Genomic DNA, 7,276 nt, shown 5'->3' with positions numbered 1-7,276 from the left:
CAGAAATAGAAAACACTATTGAACGCTTATTTTGTCAAATTTTTGATCGCAGCAAGCGTGACTAATTTGTTTATTTAATGATTGATTCACGATTTTAGAATATTTCTGATATCGACATTTGAATTGTCGTGTGCGATTTTTTACGAGCTTTTAATTTTTCTTCCGGTCTTTTTTCTTTTTTTTTTTTTTTTTTTTTTTTACGTATATAATTTTACATTCAGAAATTGTAAGTTATATCGAACCAAAATTATTCATAAATCCTCGTTATGAGTAATTTGATTTTTGGCTTAAACTTTCAGTCCATCTGCTCGACCACTTAAACTGTATAACCACTTAGACTTTATATAAAGTCACAGAATTGCGTACGAATTTGCATGCATAGAAATATATTATATTGAAATTTTGATAGAAAAATTAAGAATGGGAATAAATTAAAATGTTTATTTATCCGCCATTATTAATTGCTGGAATAAAAAATTCATGATTATGTCTAGCACTATTGAAAATATTTGTTTAGAATGTGAATCAATTCGGATCGAATTGGAGTTACTCTTGGATCTTCGTGACGTTTATCTTAATTTCTGTTATAAATTTCAAGCCGATCTACTCGACCATTTAGACCATGATTACGTACGTTGTTCGCGCGCGCGCACTCGCAGAATTGCGTATGAATCAGCCATAAGAAGAAACACGTTATATTTAAAAATATTCCTAGAAAAATTAAACATAAAGATCTTTCGTTGAATTCATAAATATAAATTTTCATCTATCCGTCATCTATAATTATTTTAAAACCAAAAATCGTCTGAACGAAATTTATGGTTATGTTTGACATTAATGTAAATATTCTTGCAGCATTTGAATTATATTTCCGTTGCGAATGTTATATTTTATAAACGTTTCAATTCTCCCAACTTACACATAAAAATTACACACAGATTCTCGATTCGAACTTTATTTTTTATATAAATTTCATCAGATATTTTGAACGATAGTGTTCAAACACAAACACATACAGACACACGTACCCGCGCGCGTACTCGTTCAGATTTTTATATGAAACGTAAAATTTCAAAATGGCTCACGACCATCTCAAATAGTTTCTTAGTTAAACGTCCATTACACCATTTACTACGTCGAAGAACGATCGTGTCGAAAAGCAAGATGTCTATTCGCTAAAGAAAAGGTTTATCATTTTTATGTCCTTGTATATCTGGAGTCACCATTTACGAGGATTCTATCTACTTTAGATGTCCGAAAAAATTTGCCGTATCTCGATACTACATTCGATCTATAGGCTATTTCTAGATCGCATCTTCCCTTAATACCGTTCAATTTATCCCCCCACACGTGTCCGAATATTTACACGTACGTACGTACTTACGTACGTACTTACGTACGTCAGGAAATGACGTTCCAAGTCGATCGTAGCAACGGTTGAACCCCAATGGAAAGGGAAGAGGGTCCCCTTACCCCGAATCGACGGCTTTGTCAAAGTTATAGCGCCCAATTCAGCGACATAAGGGTCGTTCCTACGATGCTGGCTCCCTCATACTCGCGTTTCCTCATTTTGCCTCCCTCCTTTTTATGTGCATTGCTTTTGATACGAAAGTTTCTCTAGTAAGAGTGCACGATAATAATGGGAATACCTATCTATTACTTTTCAAAACGAGCTAAGCAACAAGATGGCTCGGTACATCGACCACTATTCTTTTAAGCGAACGAATACGTCGAGCTTAGGAGCCGAGAGATCAAGAGGTAGACGCCTTTGAATTTTTCCAACCTCGCGCGATTCTCTCATTAGAGAGGATCACGTTGGATTACCAGGCGTTTTCAAAACATGCTACTCCGTAGATCCTAGCTTCGCTTTCCTAACTCGTTGGAACTGGCAGCGCGAATTTTCAGGCTGGCTTACACACGGCCATCTGTCTTGCGCGATAGGATTACGGGATTAAGGATTTTCAGCGTCGAGCCGTTAATAATAATCGTCGTTTGCCACCTCGACGTTGACGTTGGAAGGAAGAGGAGAGAGAGAGACAGTGAGAGGGAGGATGGAGGGAGGGAGAGAGGGAGAGAGAGAGAGAGAGAAAGAGAGAAATTGAAGGAAGGAAGGAAGGAAGGAAGGAAGGAAGGAAACGTCTTTGATGATACGCGTTGTCGTATCGACGTTAATTATCCACCTCCCTCTTCCTCTCATCCTTTCAGTCTTTCTATCTCTGTCTCTATCTCTGTCTGTCCCTCTCTTCCTCTCTCTCTCTCTCTCGTCTTTATTCGAGTCGATCTAACAGAAGGAAAAGCGTCTCGCCGGTGAACGCGTTCAACGAGAGAAGCTTATCCGTCCTCGTCCTATAAATTCCAAGCTCGAAGGACACGAATGCAGAGTCCGATCGACGTAACCGAGGGTCGTTCGAAGAATAATAGTTGACACGAATAGTGATCGCAACTACGTGAACGCACGAAGGTGTCTGCGTTGCCTGAAGCAAAAGCAGCAGTACTGCAGCGGTAACACATCGCACCAGCTTGCTGTCTGACTATTGCGCAATATGAATTACGTCAACCACCGTTTCTCGCTTTGCTCCAGACACTGATCGTCTTTTAACCGCGAACCAGCGAAGTTAACGTCAGGTATAACGATATCGAACTTCGATTGAAAGAATCGGGAGATAGTAATAGAAATAACGGTAGGTAGTTACTTACTTGGTGTTAACTCAAAGACCAGAGAAATTGTTTTCGGAATGAAACAATTAATATTTAAGTATAAAAAAGAACTTTTAATTAGATGTTTATAACTGTAAGTATCGAGTTTTCGCTTCATAAATAAATTTATTATATATTTATTATTAATTTTATATTTATCAATTAATAATAATACTAATAACAATATTAATAGCAATACTGTGTGTGTGTGTATGTGTATGCATATACAGATATCTTAATTGCTTATGATATCATTTTATAGTAATAAATTATTTATATATAGCGGCACTTTCTTATGAGTAAACCACAATATTTAGCAAGATAATGTTAATACGTTAACATTTCTAGACTCAGCAAAACAACTATATGTTCCGGGTTATCTTTCCAAGCAATGTAACATATGCATACTCGGCATAACTCCGAGGGAAGTAGTTTTCCCGAGGAAAACTTGGAATTACTCGAAATTATCGGGCCGCTTTAAATTCGCCATACTTTAGGGATCGTCTTCAGCCTCCAGGTGTGCCGTTTCAGAGGTATTAAAGCCGCGAGGCAGGTAGATCGTGCCTGAAAGGGCGTAGGATACGAATCTCCTGATTGGGCCATCAAAACGACGAGTCAAGCGAGACACGGAAAATGACGCGCATTTATTTTGCATACGTAATCGAGGAGAGCTAAACGAACGAAGACGTCCAAGTTCCAGAGAGTCCTCTGATATTACACCAAGGAGACCCTAGCTCCCCGAAAGAGGGTTAACGATCGGGTCATTGTACCCTCAGCTCGACGTGCCCTTTCGAGGCTCGCGCGAGTTGCCTTACGCAGCTTTAGCGGTCAACCTCGACGGACCGAGCGAACCACTGACCGAAAATATTTTCAACGTTCAACGAGTTAACCATCTCGTATGCGGGTACTTTCAAAAGAACCTATTATGGTATCAAGAATGATCAATTCGCTTCTGATCGACCATATAAATCTTGGAATTATTCGTTAACATAAACGTAGATTGCTACGTATATTTTTCTATGAATTCCCAATAGACTATACACGTAAACATGTATAGATATATAACAAACACGGAAACTTTCGATCGATATTATTTTCAATTAAAAACGAATCGTTTACTCGAACCGGAAATGTCGTTCTTGCGAATAACGTAAACGTCCGACGATAGACAACTAAGAAAATCGACGATTCCTTGGTTTGTCCCTGTATAAGAAAGCTTTCGAGGCTTGGGCTCCGATCCAAAAAGCGACCGCCATATTTATGGTCCCCGGCGTCTTAACCCAGTGAGCATCGAACGTATCCGGAAAACGAAGTCGAAGTTGAGAGGTTACGCGAGGTCAGGCTTTAGCTTTCCTTATGTGTGTATGTATTCTTCGTAAGGAAACGCCGTGGGTAACGATTTTGGCACTGCTCTGCGATAGCTTTTCGTAGCACGCCTCGGCGATAATGTTCGAAGGGAAACGTGATTCGTCGATGACGATAACTCTACGATCTAACTCACGAACCGTCGTCGATAATGCGAGAGAGGGAGGGGCAAACGCTTTTTCCGTCTTTTTTCGTTTTTTTTTCCTTTCTTTTCTTTCTTTTTTTTTTTTTTTTTTTTTTTTTTTTGTACAAAAGTTTCTCTTGGACGGAAAACGATAGAAAATAGTCGATTCGTTTCAAACGCATATTTCATTTCGAAATCTACGACCGGGAGGACGCTAGCTTTCGGAAGGAAGTTTCCATTGGAGGAGTCCTTCGTGAGTACGAGAAATCTTGCTAGGAATTTTGAATAAAATACATTGTCCTTGTATTCGTACGTCTCTCTCGAAAAGGAAACGCGAAAGTTTCGAGATTCGAGCTCGAATGGAAATTTCGAAATAGGACGTAGTGTAATTTAGTCTACTGTATGGCAAATTTTAGTTTACAGAAAGTTTCCTTCGACCTGAATTCGAACGGGAAATATTTTCTATATCTATACTTTTTACATATATCTCTATCGGATAGATCGTACGTGATAGATACTCAAGGTCCCTTCTTTTTTAAAGTTTCGAATATAAGAAATTTCATACTAAGTCTCACGTATCTTCGAAAGAGATGACGCGCATTTATCGATTTTTCGTTCGTCCTGAATGTCCAATGTTTCCCCCTTTCTCTTTCCTTTTCCTTATTTCTTTTTCTCAAACTCTTCTTCGTCGTCAAACGATAAATAAATAAATTTATTTAAATCCTATCCGTTGATAAAGTTGATAACATTCGAAAACCTCACATTTCGAACGTTATATAATTCCAGAATAAAAGAACAAATAAATAAATCAAAAAGAAATTTCGAAACGTAACTAAGTACTTGTCTCAGATCGAACGATTGACATACTCGAAAGGAATCGTTGCGAAATCAGTCATCGTCCGCAGTATTTCCGCAGCATTTCCGCAGCATCGTCCGTAGTCAGCAAATATCAAAAGAACTGTGGCCAGTTCGGTCGATGAGACGATAACTCGAGGCGGTGATTCCTCGAACGGAAACGAGGTGCAGGTCCGATAAGAACATGCTCGTTCCTCTAATTCTATACGTTATAAACGCCTCTTACGTATCTAATCTAACATTCTTCAACGCTCGTCGTACAAACGCTACGTCCACGAAACGTGCTTTTAAAATACGCGCAGAATCCATGAATCATGTTGCTATAGAAAACGTGTGTCATTTCTCTCTCTCTCTCTCTCTCTCTCTCTCTCTCTCTCTCTCTCTTTCTCTCTTTCTCTTTCATCCCCCCACTCCCTATCACTCGCCATCATTTCCGCTATCTATCGATGATAGCAAAGAAGCCACCACGTTTGACTCACTTACGATTATTCATTTGCAAATAATTCGTCGTGCGACATCGTTATTTCCTTTTGTTTGGACAATCGGATATGCGTCGAACAATAATCCACTCAGCGAATCAAGCTTTATATCGAACTCCCTTCATAGTTAATCCTTGATACTCGACAAACAGCCATTATGAACCACGGTTTCCTATCAAACGTCGTACTGAATTATTTTCCACCTGCAAGCTGTTCTAGCCGCTAACTGATCTCTCGTTCGGAACAAGTTTCTATTTACCGTGCCATTGTTAAACGCTTGTACGACGAATCGATAGCATTTTGTTATTCGTTTATTCTTTGGAGTATATGAAACGAACGGTTAACAGTTTTTGTTGATATATATATATATATATATATATATATATATATATATATAATATATGTGTACGTAAGTATATATAGAATGATATTGGATACTTTCAAATGACTTCGAAGTTGTGAGAATTAGAAAAATATTTTATTTAATGGAACTTGTTCAACGATTAAAAAAGCATTTTCTTATCTTATGTCAGCCGTTTAAATTATCCATTTAGTTTTTTTTTTTTCTTTTATCTTTTTTTTGTGTTTAATATTTTATCCAACTCATCGAAAATTCTTTGATTTCAGTAATGATAATTTATCGTACGTAGATATCGCACGCAGTATATCGCACTTCTGATTGTAACGAGATCCACCATAAGATTTTCAGTACGTTTGCATAAGAGGATAACCGTTATGATGGTTGCGTGGTCGTTGGATCGTTGTATCGAGTTAAATGTATATGACTAAGATACTATTTGAACGAGGTTACATCGGTTATATTCTATTTTGAAAAAGCGGAAATCCATAAACTTACGTATACCTTTATCGATCACGAGCTCATTTCACCGTACTGAACTTTAATCTATGATCTTACTCGGTTTTATAATGATACTAGTTATTATCTTGATCTAGATAAGACGTAAAAATATCATTTTTGTAAGACGAATTGATTTTGACGAAACACGAAACTATGCTTTGGTGTAAATAGTTTGTTTCCCATTCGAAGAATTCATAACAGTCTCAGTTGTTCGTACGAATATTATAAATAAATTAATGAACATGTTTCTTTGTTGTTTAATCGATCGTTATTTGTAATACTTTATGATAAATCTGATCATAGCTTTTTGTAATGATGAAAAAAAATTTTAAGTTATTTTTTAATAAAGAATAAGGTAATAAACTTACCTATAATAATATATATATATATATATATATATATATATGTTATAATGGAAAATATGCTGATTATTAAATTGTACAATAAGTAATATTTATTTACAATATAATATTAAATAAAAAATGTATTATTTTGTAAATAGATAATATTTATTTACAAAATAATATTATTTAATAACGTATGAATATTATATATATATAATTATATGTATATATATATAATTACCTCTCGTCAAGTGTGTAACGTAATTCAAAGATTAGATTAAATCGACAAATCAAAAGTAATATCGTTTTATTGTCAATCTCGTATCCACCTATTTGTCGTTTCAAGCCATTTCATCGAAAAAGAAATTTTCATCATACGTTAAATTATTCATTATGATTATGTTTCATATATCATTGAAAACAAAAATATATAACTAAGCCGATACGTATGTAGGATTACGCACGCTCTGTAACCACATCCGTGCTTACATAGTTCTGAGTTTTATCCACTCGCTTCAACGTGTCCATGGCCAAGCCACAAAGCGTACTTACG

The 7,276-nt window shown here is 36.4% G+C and overlaps 1 protein-coding gene across 1 annotated transcript in view; it reads left to right on the top strand.

Annotated features, from left to right (window-relative positions):
• The first annotated feature begins 2,125 nt into the window (after positions 1 to 2,125).
• LOC122636233 (Krueppel-like factor 6) overlaps positions 2,126 to 7,276 on the top strand; it is a 340,915-nt gene continuing 335,764 nt past the window's right edge. The window contains exon 1 of the mRNA XM_043827228.1: positions 2,126 to 2,137. The gene's annotated coding sequence lies outside the window, so the exon portion shown is untranslated. The remainder of the gene's footprint in view (positions 2,138 to 7,276) is intronic.

Source organism: Vespula pensylvanica, chromosome 21 (genome assembly GCF_014466175.1).
Source record: "Vespula pensylvanica isolate Volc-1 chromosome 21, ASM1446617v1, whole genome shotgun sequence".
In the NCBI taxonomy this organism is placed as follows: domain Eukaryota; kingdom Metazoa; phylum Arthropoda; class Insecta; order Hymenoptera; family Vespidae; genus Vespula; species Vespula pensylvanica.
The sequence above is the reverse complement of the archived record's forward strand: the minus strand, read 5'-3'. Positions and strand labels throughout refer to the sequence as shown.